Consider the following 15,385-nt stretch of genomic DNA (forward strand, 5'->3'; position numbering starts at 1 on the left):
AGCATACTGGGAGTTGTAGTTTTGCAACAGCTGGAGGCCCCCAGGTTGGGAAACACTGATCCATTTATCTATCTATCAATCTCCTATCTATCTATTTCCTATCTATCTATCTATCTATCTATCTCATATCTATCTCCTATCTATCTATCCATCTCATATCTATCCATCCATCCATCTATCTTTCTATCTATCTGTCTATCTCTCATATCTATCTATCTTATATCTATCTAACTCAGATAGATGAGAGGTAGAGAGATGAGAGGTAGAGAGATGATGGGTAGAGAGATGAGAGGTAGAGAGATGAGAGGTAGAGAGATACATAAATATATATTTTTATATATATATATATATATATATATATATATATATATATATATATATATATATATATATGAAATAGATAGAAAGATAGATAAATAGATGATCTATAGATAGAGAGATGATATATAGAAAGATACATAAATAGGTGGATAGATAGATGATAGATACATAGATATGATATAGATAGATGATAGATAGATATGATATAGACAGATAGATAGATGATAGATTAGATAGATAGATAGATAGATAGATAGGATATGATATAGATAGATGGATTTTATATAGATACATTTATAGAATATAGATAGATAGGAGATAGATAGATAGATAGATCAGTTTTCCAACCAGGGGGCCTCCAGCTGTTGCAAAACTACAACTCCCAGCATTCCTTTGGCTTTATGAGCATACTGGGAGCATACTGGAGGCCCCCCTAGTTGGGAAACACTGAAACACTGATCTATCTATCTATCAATCATCTATCTATTATCTATCTATCTCATATCTATCTATCTCATACCTATCTATCTATTTCATATCTATCTATCTATCCATCCATCTATTTATGTATCTATCTATCTTTCTATTTATCTATCTATCTCAGATAGATGAGAGATAGATGAAAGATAGATAGAAATGAGAGATAGATAGATAGATAGATGATATATAGATAGATAGATACATAAATAGATGGATATATAGATAGATATGACATAGATAGAAAGATAGATGATAGATAGATATGATATAGATAAATAGATAGGAGATAGATGGATATGATATAGATAGATTGATATGATATAGATAGATAGGATATAGAAAGATAGATAGATAGATAAAGAACAATATGATGCAGCACGCCACAAGTTTGCAGAAAATTTTGGTTTCTTCCATCATGTGCATAGACTATGCACATGATGGAAGAAACCAAAATTTTCTGCAAACTTGTGGCGTGCTGCATCATATTGTTCTTTGTCTGGATTAAGGAACCAGTGGACCCAGGTTCCAAGTGTGCAGGCACCCCGACTTCTCTCTAATCTCTGGATTTTGGTTGTGCCGTTTTTATTTGTTTTAGATAGATAGATAGATAGAAAGATAGATAAATAGATATGAGATAGAAAGAGATAGTATCTATCTATCTATCTCTCTCATCTATCTGAGATAGATATAAGAGATAGATAGATAAATAGAAAGATAGATAGATACATAAATAGATATATGGATATAGATAGATGGATGGATAGATAGATAGATAGATCAGTGTTTCCCAACCAGGGGGCCTCCAGCTGTTGCAAAACTACAACTCCCAGTATGCTCATAAAGCCAAAGACATGCTGGGAGTTGTCGTTTTGGAATAGCTAGAGGCCCCCTGGTTGGGATACACTGATCTATCTATCTCATATCTATCTATTAATCTATATTATCTAAGTGTGAATTCGGGTAGAAAAACAGACATGGTGCACATCTACAATCTTGTATAATGATCTGATTGCTTCTCAGCATAATATCAAAAACTAACAGGTTGTTAGTATACATTTTTGATCAAAAAGTACAAGCCCACTCGCCACGTCAAGGCCACCTATCCAGAGTGGTTCCCTAACGTCCCTAGCATAAAATGGCGCAGCACCGGGCGGCGACCACCACCGCCGCGACACCAATGCCCACAGGGGGGAACGACCCACTGGCAGAGCAGCCCCAATGCCACTCAAACCAGTCTATGGGCCGCACCCCCCCGCAGACACGGCAGCAACGGACACCGCACAGCACCACACCAGTGTGAACAGGGATGTAATAGCTCACTTACCATGCTCTCCCAGTCAGACAGGGAGGCAGCTAGGAAAGAAATGGCCCATGTGCAGCTAACTACTGCTTATATAGGGTTGGGCTGAGGGGGTGGGGAAGAGTGCAGCACATGTTAAAACAAAGAAAAAGGAGGGGATAGAAATCACACTGTGAATTCGGGTAGTAAAACAGACATGGTGCACATCTACAATCTTGTATAATGATCTGATTGCTTCTCAGCATAATATCAAAAACTAACAGGTTGTTAGTATACATTTTTGATCAAAAAGTACAAGCCCACTCGCCACGTCAAGGCCACCTATCCAGAGTGGGTCCCTAACGTCCCTAGCATAAAATGGCGCAGCACCGGGCGGCGACCACCACCGCCGCGACACCAATGCCCACAGGGGGGAACGACCCACTGGCAGAGCAGCCCCAATGCCACTCAAACCAGTCTATGGGCCGCACCCCACCAGTCTATGGGCCGCACCCTCTGCTTCATAATAAACTGTGACATCACTCTGTTTCATAATAAACTGTGACATCACTCTGCTTCATAATAAACTGTGACATCACTCTGCTTCATAATAAACTGTGACATCACTCTGCTTCATAATAAACTGTGACATCACTGTGCTTCATAATAAACTGTGACATCACTGTGCTTCATAATAATCTGTGACATCACTGTGCTTCATAATAAACTGTGACATCACTGTGCTTCATAATAAACTGTGACATCACTGTGCTTCATAATAAACTGTGACATCACCGTGCTTCATAATAAACTGTGACATCACTCTGCTTCATAATAAACTGTGACATCACTGTGCTTCATAATAAACTGTGACATCACTGTGCTTCATAATAAACTGTGACATCACTGTGCTTCATAATAAACTGTGACATCACTGTGCTTCATAATAAACTGTGACATCACTGTGCTTCATAAGAAACTGACATCACTGTGCTTCATAATAAACTGTGACATCACTGTGCTTCATAATAAACTGTGTCATCACTGTTCTTCATAATAAACTGTGTCATCACTGCGCTTCATAATAAACTGTAACATCACTGTGCTTCATAATAAACTGTGACATCACCGTGCTTCATAATAAACTGTGACATCACCGTGCTTCATAATAAACTGTGACATCACCGTGCTTCATAATAAACTGTGACATCACTGTGCTTCATAATAAACTGTGACATCACTGTGCTTCATAATAAACTGACATCACTATGCTTCATAATAAACTGTGACATCACTGTGCTTCATAATAAACTGTGACATCACTGTGCTTCATAATAAACTGTGACATCACTGTGCTTCATAATAAACTGTGTCATCACTGTGCTTCATAATAAACTGTGACATCACTGTGCTTCATAATAAACTGTGTCATCACTGTGCTTCATAATAAACTGTGACATCACTGTGCTTCATAATAAACTGGGACCTCACTGTGCTTCATAATAAACTGTGACATCACTCTGCTTCATAATAAACTGTGACATCACTCTGCTTCATAATAAACTGTGACATCACTGTGCTTCATAATAAACTGACATCACTCTGCTTCATAATAAACTGTGACATCACTCTGCTTCATAATAAACTGTGACATCACTCTGCTTCATAATAAACTGTGACATCACTCTGCTTCATAATAAACTGTGACATCACTCTGCTTCATAATAAACTGTGACATCACTCTGCTTCATAATAAACTGTGACATCACTCTGCTTCATAATAAACTGACATCACTCTGCTTCATAATAAACTGTGACATCACTCTGCTTCATAATAAACTATGACATCACTCTGCTTCATAATAAACTGTGACATCACTGTGCTTCATAATAAACTGTGACAACACTGTGCTTCATAATAAACTGTGACATCACTGTGCTTCATAATAATCTGTGACATCACTGTGCTTCATAATAATCTGTGACATCACTGTGCTTCATAATAAACTGTGACATCACTGTGCTTCATAATAAACTGTGACATCACTGTTCTTCATAATAAACTGTGTCATCACTGTGCTTCATAATAAACTGTGACATCACTGTGCTTCATAATAAACTGTGTCATCACCGTGCTTCATAATAAACTGTGTCATCACCGTGCTTCATAATAAACTGTGACATCACCGTGCTTCATAATAAACTGTGACATCACTGTGCTTCATAATAAACTGTGACATCACCGTGCTTCATAATAAACTGTGACATCACCGTGCTTCATAATAAACTGTGACATCACCGTGCTTCATAATAAACTGTGACATCACTGTGCTTCATAATAAACTGTGACATCACTGTGCTTCATAATAAACTGACATCACTATGCTTCATAATAAACTGTGACATCACTGTGCTTCATAATAAACTGTGACATCACTGTTCTTCATAATAAACTGTGTCATCACTGTGCTTCATAATAAACTGTGACATCACTGTGCTTCATAATAAACTGGGACCTCACTGTGCTTCATAATAAACTGTGACATCACTGTGCTTCATAATAAACTGTGACATCACTCTGCTTCATAATAAACTGTGACATCACTGTGCTTCATAATAAACTGTGACATCACTCTGCTTCATAATAAACTGTGACATCACCGTGCTTCATAATAAACTGTGACATCACCGTGCTTCATAATAAACGGTGACATCACTGTGCTTCATAATAAACTGTGACATCACCGTGCTTCATAATAAACTGTGACATCACCGTGCTTCATAATAAACTGTGACATCCCCGTGCTTCATAATAAACTGTGACATCACCGTGCTTCATAATAAACTGTGACATCACCGTGCTTCATAATAAACTGTGACATCACCGTGCTTCATAATAAACTGTGACATCACTGTGCTTCATAATAAACTGTGACATCACTCTGCTTCATAATAAACTGTGACATCACTGTGCTTCATAATAAACTGTGACATCACTGTACTTCATCCTGTAATTTGATGTCACTGTGTATAACAACCCTGTAGTGACATCACAGTTTATTATTCTTGAACACTGACTTCACTGTGTATATTTTCCCGGTATAATGACATCACTGTATAGTTACCCTCTACTGTGACAACACTGCATTTATTAACCCTGTAGTGGCAAAACTGTTTATTGTCCCTGTACAGAGACATTACTGTTTATATTAACTCTGAACTGTGATGTCACTGTGCATATTTACCCTGTATTGTCACTCGCAGTGCACAGTAAATATGTACAGTGACATTAGGGTATACAGGCTTAATATATACAGTGATGTCACAGTGCAGTGTAAGTATCAACAGTGATGTTGCAGTATAGAGATAACACACAGTGATGTTATAGTTCAGAGATAATATACACAGTGATGTCACAGTACAGGGATAATACACAGTGATGTCACAGTACAGGGATAAAACACACAGTGATGTCACAGTACAGGGATAATACATACAGTGATGTTATAGTTCAGAGATAATATACACAGTGATGTCACAGTACAGGGATAATACACAGTGATGTCACAGTACAGGGATAATACACACAGTGATGTCACAGTACAGGGATAATACACAGTGATGTCACAGTACAGGGATAATATACACAGTGATGTCACAGTACAGGGATAATACACAGTGATGTCACAGTACAGAGATAATACATACAGTGATGTCACAGTACAGGGATAATACACACAGTGATGTCACAGTACAGGGATAATACATACAGTGATGTCACAGTACAGGGATAATATACACAGTGATGCCACAGTACAGGGATAAGACACAGTGATGTCACAGTACAGGGATAATACATACAGTGATGTCACAGTACAGGGATAATACACACAGTGATGTCACAGTACAGGGACAATACACACAGTGATGTCACAGTACAGGGATAATATACACAGTGATGTCACAGTACAGGGATAATATACACAGTGATGTCACAGTACATGGATAATACACAGTGATGTCACAGTACAGGGATAAGACACACAGTGATGTCACAGTACAGGGATAATATACACAGTGATGTCACAGCACATGGATAATACACAGTGATGTCACAGTACATGGATAATACACATAGTGATGTCACAGTACAGGGATAATACACAGTGATGTCACAATACAGGGTTAATACACAGTGATGTCACAGTACAGGGATAATGCACAGTGATGTCACAGTACAGGGATAATACACAGCGATGTCACAGTACAGGGATAATACACAGCGATGTCACAGTACAGGGATAATACACAGTGATGTCACAGTACAGGGATACTACACAGTGATGTCACAGTACAGGGATAATACACACAGTGATGTCACAGTACAGGGATAATATACAGTGATGTCACAGTACAGGGATAATACACACTGTGATGTGTACAGCTGGTATCCACCACTATAAGGCCAGTGTATGTGGGAGTATTGGTATTTGTAAAATGAATTTTATACAGTAACAATTGGTGTTAGTCGGTCATTAGTCAGTCACAATGGTAGTCGTGGTCATGGTGTGGCAGTATTATTTGTTTCTTGCTAGTAACGCACACAACTAACAGTAAGCTCCTTTTGTCTGGAGGTGCTAACCATTTTTATTTTTTTGTACTGGTATTATCAGTAATATTGGTGTCAGTAACAGTATGACCATAATATGTATGATGACAATATTTCCTCCCTGTATGCTGGTATTATTGGTAATATTTGTCTCAGTATACAGGATTTGGTTGGGAATCACTGTCCTAGCCTATTCAGCATACACATCATGTTACACCAGTGTTTCCAAACCAGTGTGCCTCCAGCTGTTGTAAAACTACAACTCCCAGCATGCCCTGGCAGCCTTTGGGCATGCTTGGAGTTGTAGTTTTGCAACAGCTGGAGGCACACTGGTTTTGAAACGCTGACTTAGCCTATTCAGTATATAACAAACAAAGTGCATTGTTTCCCAACCAAGGTGTCTTCAACTGTATCAAAACTACAACTCCAAGCATGCCAGGACAGCTTTTGGCTGTCCAGGCATGCTGGTAGTAGTAGTTTTGCAACTCCTGGAGGCACCCTGATTGGGAAACCCTGGTGTATGCCCTATAGAGGTGTGGTGAACTACAACCCCCAGGAGACTATAGAGGCAGCATGCTGGTGTTATACCACAGACTCCTGAATGACACATGCTGGGAGTTGTAGTCCCTTTTGTGTGTGTATGCCAGTGTATCCCAACCAGGGCTGATTATATTAGTATGCTGTGTATAAGGGGGCCGACCCTGGAAAATAGTAGGGTGGGTAAAGGGCGGAACAAACAAAAACTAAAAAAAGGAGCCTCCCCAAACCAGGAAGGCATGTGGCATGCTGGGATTTGTAGTTTTCAGCACAGCAAGAAACAGGAAATAGAAGCAAAGATAGGAAAACAAAGTGGGGGATAAAAAGGCAACAAAGAACAGAAATAGAGTCGCCTAAACAACAAGAACAGAAATGAAACAAAACAAATAGGGTAAGTCAAAAACGGAAAAACACGTTGACCTCCGGAGTATCCCTTTAATATCTTCATTAGTGATATCGCAAAAGGTCTTGATGGTAAGGTATGTCTTTTTGCTGATGACACAAAGATATGTAACAGGGTTGATGTTCCTGGAAGGATCCGCCAAATGGAAAAGGATTTAGGAAAACTAGAAGAATGGTCAGAACTCTGGCAACTGAAATGTAATGTGGATAAGTGCAAGATAATGCACCTGGGGCGTGAAAACCCTCGGGCAGAATATAGAATATTTGACACCGTCCTGAACTCAGTATCTGTGGAAAGGGATTTAGGAGTAATTATTTCAGAAGACTTAAAGGTAGGAAGACAATGTAATAGAGCAGCAGGAAACGACTGTACCCTAAAAACACTACACTACACTAACACAAAATAAAATAAAAAGTAAAAAACACTACATATACACATACCCCTACACAGCCCCCCTCCCCTCCCCAATAAAAATGAAAAACGTCTGGTACGCCACGGTTTCCAAAACGGAGCCTCCAGCTGTTGCAAAACAACAACTCCCAGTATTGTCGGACAGCCGTTGACTGTCCAGGCATGCTGGGAGTTTTGCAACAGCTGGAGGCACCCTGTTTGGGAATCACTGGCGTAGAATACCCCTATGTCCACCCCTATGCAATCCCTAATTTAGGCCTCAAATGCGCATGGCGCTCTCACTTTGGAGCCCTGTCGTATTTCAAGGCAACAGTTTAGGGTCACATATGGGGTATCGCCGTACTCGGGAGAAATTGGGATTCAAATTTTGGGGGGTATTTTCTGCTTTTACCCTTTTTAAAAATTTAAAGTTTTTGGGAAAAGAAGCATTTTAGGTAAATTTTTTTTATTTTTTTTACATATGCAATAGTCGTGAAACGCCTGTGGGGTATTAAGGTTCACTTAACCCCTTGTTACATTCCCCGAGGGCTCTAGTTTCCAAAATGGTATGCCATGTGGGCTTTTTTTGCGGTCCTGGCACCATAGGGGCTTCCTAAATGCGGCATGCCCCCAGAGCAAAATTTGCTTTCAAAAAGCCAAATGTGACTCCTTCTCTTCTGAGACCTGTAGTGCACAGCAGAGCACTTTTCACCCCCATATGGGGTGTTTTCTGAATCGGGAGAAATTTGGCTTCAAATTTTGGTGGGTATTTTCTGCTTTAACCCTTTGTATAAATGTAAATTTTTTGGGAAACCAAGCATTTTAGGTAAATTTTTTTATTTTTTTTTACATATGCAAAAGTCGTGAAACACCTGTAGGGTATTAAGGTTCACTTTACCCCTTGTTACGTTCCCTGAGGGGTCTAGTTTACAAAATGGTATGCCATGTGTTTTTTTTTGCTGTCCTGCCACCATAGGGGCTTCCTAAATGCGGCATGCCCCCAGAGAAAAATTTCCTTCAAAAAAGCCAAATGTGACTCCTTCTCTTCTGAGACCTGTAGTGCGCCAGCAGAGCACTTTTCACCCCCATATGGGGTGTTTTCTGAATCGGGAGAAATTGGGCTTCAAATTTTGGGGGTATTTTCTGCTATTACCCTTTTTAAAAATGTAAAACTTTAGGGAAACCAAGCATTTTAGGTAAAAAATTTTTTTTTTTTTTACATATGCAAAAGTCGTGAATCACCTGTGGGGTATTAAGGTTCACATTACCCCTTGTTACGTTCCCCGAGGGGTCTAGTTTCCAAAATGGTATGCCATGTGTTTTTTTTTGCTGTTCTGGCACCATAGGGGCTTCCTAAAGGTGACATGCCCCCCAAAAACCATTTGACGCTCCTTCCCTTCTGAGCCCTCTACTGCGCCCGCCGAACACTTTACATAGACATATGAGGTATGTGCTTACTCGAGAGAAATTGGGTTTCAAATACAAGCAAAAATTTTCTCCTTTTTACCCCTTGCAAAAATTCAAAAATTGGGTCTACAAGAACATGCGAGTGTAAAAAATGAAGATTGTGAATTTTCTCCTTCACTTTGCTGCTATTCCTGTGAAACCCGTAAAGGGTTAAAATGCTTACTGAATGTCATTTTGAATACTTCCGGGGGTGCAGTTTTTATAATGGGGTCATTTATGGGGTATTTCTAATATGAAGACCCTGCAAATCCACTTCAAACCTGAACTGGTCCCTGAAAAAAAGCGAGTTTCAACATTTTGTGAAAAATTGGAAAATTGCTGCTGAACTTTGAAGCCCTCTGATGTCTTCCAAAAGTAAAAACACGTAAATTTTATGATGCAAACATAAAGTAGACATATTGTATATGTGAATAAAAAAAATTATTTGGAATATCCATTTTCCTTACAAGCAGAGAGCTTCAAAGTTAGAAAAATGCAAAATTTTCACATTTTTCATCAAATTTTGGGATTTTTCACCAAGAAAGGATGCCAGTTACCAAAAAATTTTACCACTACGTTAAAGTAGAATATGTCATGAAAAAACAATCTCGGAATCAGAATGATAACTAAAAGCATTCCAGAGTTATTAATGTTTAAAGTGACAGTGGTCAGATTTGCAAAAAATGGCCGAGTCCTTAAGGTGAAAAAGGGCTCAGTCCTTAAGGGGTTAAATACCGGGCGCATGGCGTACAGGTATGCCCTGTGTCCTTAAGAGGTTAAGGTTACGAAATCATTCCTGTGATTATGAGCATACTGCTTACACATACTGTGAGGTTTCTCTGCAGTCCTGTTTTTTTCATCATCCTGTTCAGTTCCCCTTTACTGTATGCAGCCAGATGGCAAATCGTCCATAAAAGCCTGCCTATGGAGGACCATGTGATGATACACATCACTGTGCCTCCTTTATAGCAGTACACTGTGCTCAAGCAAGGAGCACATGCGCAGTGGAGGAGGCACAGTGACATTCATCATTGATGTTGAGCACTTATATTCGAAATGTGAATTTTTACCGCGAAAATTGACACCTCGCGATTTTGCAAATATTTAGAATATAGTGATATATATTCGTAATGACAAATATTCTTTTTTTTTTTTTGGCAAATGTACACGAATATTAGCACTTCCATTCAGAGGACACTGATCCCTCCCTTCTTTTAGGTGAGACATAATCACACTATGCAAATTTCATTACAAATTTTCGTTAAAAAAAAAAGAGAACTAACGTAGCGGATATGCGAATTTCGCGAACATAGGACAAATATTTGTCCATATATTAACTAAATATTGTGAATTTGAATATGGCCCCCTGCCCTCATCACTATTTATCATATGTATGGATGGTAAGCTGGCTCTGATTAAAAAATGTAATAAAAATAAAAGCCTTTCCCAGATTAACCCTGATCCAGTAGTTCCTTCTGTGAACTCCCACCAGATGATTGTGTGTGTGTGTGTGTGTGTGTATATATATATATATATATATATATATATATATATATATATACAGGGGCGGACATATCACTTGTTCAGCCGGTTCAGCTGCACAGGTGCCCAGCGTGTTAGGGGGCCCCCCTAGTAGCCCAGGTCACAGCCTGGGCCTAACAGTTTGGGCCCCTGCCCCGGCCCCCTTCCAGTACTTCATACTATATGCTGCAGCACCAGGTCCCGGACCTGCCGCTGACAGCAGTAATTTGCCTTTAAATAGGCCAGGCGAGACGGACAGGCCAGGGGTGATGGGAACAGACGTGCCCCGTGCAGGCACGCACGTCTGTTCCAAGCCCCTGACGTCACGTGTCATGGCCTCTGACCCCAGCATAAGCGACAGGAGCAGCAAACCCTCCCGCCTCACACGGCCGCATCGCTGAGCAGATAAGGTGAGGAAAGTGACGGTCGGGTGCAGGGCGGTGGGGGGGGAGGGGATTGTAATGATGATGAAGAGGACAAGAGGGGTGTTGAAGAGGTTGGTGTAATGATAAGGAGGATTGGGGGTCTGGGAGAGCGTAGTGTAGATAAGGAGGACCAGAAGGGGGGTCAGGGGTGTAGTGATTGGGGGGTTTAATGTTGATGAGAAGGACTGGGGGGGTGTCAGCTGTGTAATACTGTTGAGGTGCTTAAGGTATATGAGGTGATGAGGAGACTGAGGATGGAGTGTGTGGGGTGTATGGGGTGAGGAGGAGACTGAGAATGGGGTGCGTGGGATGTATGGGGGTGATGAGGATGGAGTGCATGGGGTGTATGGGGTGATGAGGAGACTGAGGATGGAGTGCGTGGGGTGATGAGGAGACTGAGGATGGAGTGCATGGGGTGTATGGGGGTGATGAGGAGACTGAGGATGGAGTGCATGGGTTATATGGGGTGATGAGGATGGAGTGCATGGGGTGTATGGGGTGATGAGGAGACTGAGGATGGAGTGCATGGGGTGTATGGGGGTGATGAGGAGACTGAGGATGGAGTGCATGGGGTGTATGGGGTGATGAGGAGACTGAGGATGGAGTGCATGGGGTGATGAGGAGACTGAGGATGGGGTGTGTGGGGTGATGAGGAGACCGAGGATGGGTTGTGTGGGGTGTATGGGGTGATGAGACTGAAGATGGGGTGCGTGGGGTGTATGGGGGTGATGAGACTGAGGATGGGGTGTATGGGGTGATGAGGAGACTGAGGATGGGGTATATGGGGGTGATGAGGAGACCGAGGATGGGTTGTGTGGGGTGTATGGGGTGATGAGGAGACTGAGGATGGGGTATATGGGGGTGATGAGGAGACCGAGGATGGGTTGTGTGGGGTGTATGGGGTGTGAGACTGAGGATGGGGTGCGTGGGGTGATGATTAGACTGGGAATGGGTTGTGTGGGGTGTATGGGGGGATGAGACTGAGGATGGGGTGTGAGGGGTGTATGGGGGAGATGAGGAGACTGAGGATGGGTTGCATGGGGTGTATGGGGTGATGAGGAGACTGAGGATGGAGTGCGTGGGGTGTATGGGGTGATTCAGTGGTGTATCGTGGTTGGCAGTATTATATTAATAGAGTACAGTGGTTGGCAGTATTATATTCAGGGGTACAGTATTTGGCAGTATTATATTCGGGGGTACAGTGGTTGGCAGTATTATATTCAGGGGTACAGTATTTGGCAGTATTATATTCGGGGGTACAGTGGTTGGCAGTATTATATTCAGTGGTACAGTGGTTGACAGTATTATATTCAGGGGTACAGTGGTTGGCAGTATTCAGGGGGTACAGTGGTTGGCAGTATTATATTCAGGGGGTACAGTATTTGGCAAGGTTATAATGATTATTGTCATCATACAGAGGATGAGGATCTACTGACAAATTAAGGAACCAATGATGTCCAGGTGTCAGATTCTGCAGAGAAGATGGAAGAAGTCCTGGTGTCTGGACTAGAGGAAGAAGAAAAGTAAAGACAACAGAGAAGATGTCACTCAGGTCAGTGATATCATTGTGTATTTTCCTAACTGTCCCATCAGAGCTGTAGTCACTGATATCATTGTGTAGTCTCCTGACTGTCCCATCAGCTGTAGTCACTTCAGACATGATGGGAGTTGCAGCTTTCCAACATCACGGGAGCCACTTGAACCAAGGTGATTGGTGGGGGTCCCATGAGTCAGACCCCCACCATAAAAATCGGCTGTTTATTTTAAAATGCCTGGGCCTATTTTTGGTCCCAGTCTGGCCCTGCCTGTAAGTCACTTCTATCACTAAGGATAAGAAGCCAAGGAACCAGGGGGTGCCAAGGGGTGTCGTGCTAAGTCCAGGGGTGCGAATGTAAAGGGGAGCACTGCCCTCTGCCTCCCAGCTAGATACGGGTCAGGCTGACCCGGGGGAGTACTCACTGGGCCGCACACTGAGATGGACAGAGGCCACCCGGAGCCCACCTCAGGAGCCGTTCCATCCACCTGTGGTGGACAAGGCAAGTGGCGACACTACACACGCGGGGTAAGTGGAGGCCCTCCGGTGGGGTCTAGGTACATGAGGGGGCACAGTGCTGTGGGGGGAGCCCAGGCACATTCTTTTCACAGGGGCCCTCTGCTGTCTGTGTCCGCCCCTGTATATATATATATATATATATATATACAAGCAAAAAGAAAAATAGCCAGCACAACAAAATAATACTCAGGCGCACACTGCTGTGGCAGATACAGAGTATACAAAAAAGAGGATTGCAGCAGCACACATTGGTCAAAAAATTTAGGCTCTTAGCGCACTTTTTGATCAAAACGTGTCCCCCCATCCACCACAGGGAGGTGGCCTCATTTAGGATGGGACCCTAGCAGAAATTCTGAGCCTAACACTCAGATACCAACTCACCTCGGCTGGGCATATAGCCTCTGACTGGGTGACATGCTGGATCCATATACAATTTAAAACACCACCTGTGAGAAAGGGGGAGGGGTGCACAGCTAAAGATGGTTCCATTCCCCCTGAGTTGTAAATACAAGCAAAAAGAAAAATAGCCAGCACAACAACCTAATACACGGGTGCACACTGCCATGGCATATACAGAGTATACAAAAAAGAGGATTGCAGCAGCACACATTGGTCAAAAAATTGAGGCTCTTAGTGCACTTTTTGATCAAAACGTGTCCCCCATCCACCACGGGGAGGTGACCTCATTTAGGATGGGACCCTAGCACAAATTCTGAGCCTAACACTCAGATACCAACTCACCTCTGCTGGGCATATAGCCTCTGACTGGGTGACATGCTGGATCCATATACAATTTAAAACATCACCTGTGAGAAAGTGGGAGGGGTGCACAGCTAAAGAGGGTGCCATTCCCCCTGAGTTGTAAATACAACTCAGGGGGAATGAAAAAAGAAAAACTCAGAAAGTTTCATGATGCCTTTAACACATGCAATCCAGCTATCAAACTCAAAATGGACTTCTCTACATAAAGTGTGAACTTCCTGGACACTACTGTCACAATAAACTGGAACATACTACAAACGTCTGTGTACAGAAAACCCACAGACCGATCCAGCTATCTACATAAATCCAGTTTCCATCCTTCACACACAAAGAAAGGCATCATATACAGCCAAGTTACCAGGTACCATTGCATCTGCTCCAACCCTGATGACAGAGATATGCATCTACAAAAACTGTCTGAGAAAGTCAAACAAAAAGGATACAAACCAAGGACCATCAATAGGAAAATATACTCTGCCCTTCAAACACCACGGGAACACCTGCTACAATACAGAGAGATACAACCATCACCACGCGTACCACTGGTAGCCACATACAATCCGACCCTTGAAGAAATACGCAAAATTATCAAGGACCTACAGCCGATATTGGCGGAAGATGAGATGCTAAAAGAAATCTTCCCTGAACCTCCCATCTTGACCTTCAGACAACCAAACAATTTAAAACAAAAGCTTGTCAGCCGAAAATTACCTACAGAAAGGACAAACATAGACAATGGGACCAAACCCTGCACCAAACCTCGCTGTAAACTCTGCCAACATATCTGCACCAAGATGGAAGCCACCCACAACAACAAGACATATAACATTAAGGGACTATACTCCTGCACATCTCCAAATGTGGTTTACATGATACAATGCGCCAAGTGTGACATGGGATGCTACATTGGTGAAACCAGCCGGAAACTCAACGAAAGGATGAATCTACACAGACATTCCATCAACCGCCATAAAGAAAAGGACTACTGCACCCCAGTTGGACATCATTTTACCCAATCAGGTCACTCCTTACATGACCTTACAATCAGGATACTGAGAGGGAATTTCAAAAACACACAAGAGAGAAAGACATTTGAAGCCAAAATGATACTGTTTTTTGACTTGTAAAACAGGGGACTCAATGTGGATTTGAGCTTCTT

The sequence above is a fragment of the Hyla sarda genome, chromosome 9 (assembly GCF_029499605.1).
Source record: "Hyla sarda isolate aHylSar1 chromosome 9, aHylSar1.hap1, whole genome shotgun sequence".
In the NCBI taxonomy this organism is placed as follows: Eukaryota; Metazoa; Chordata; class Amphibia; order Anura; family Hylidae; genus Hyla; species Hyla sarda.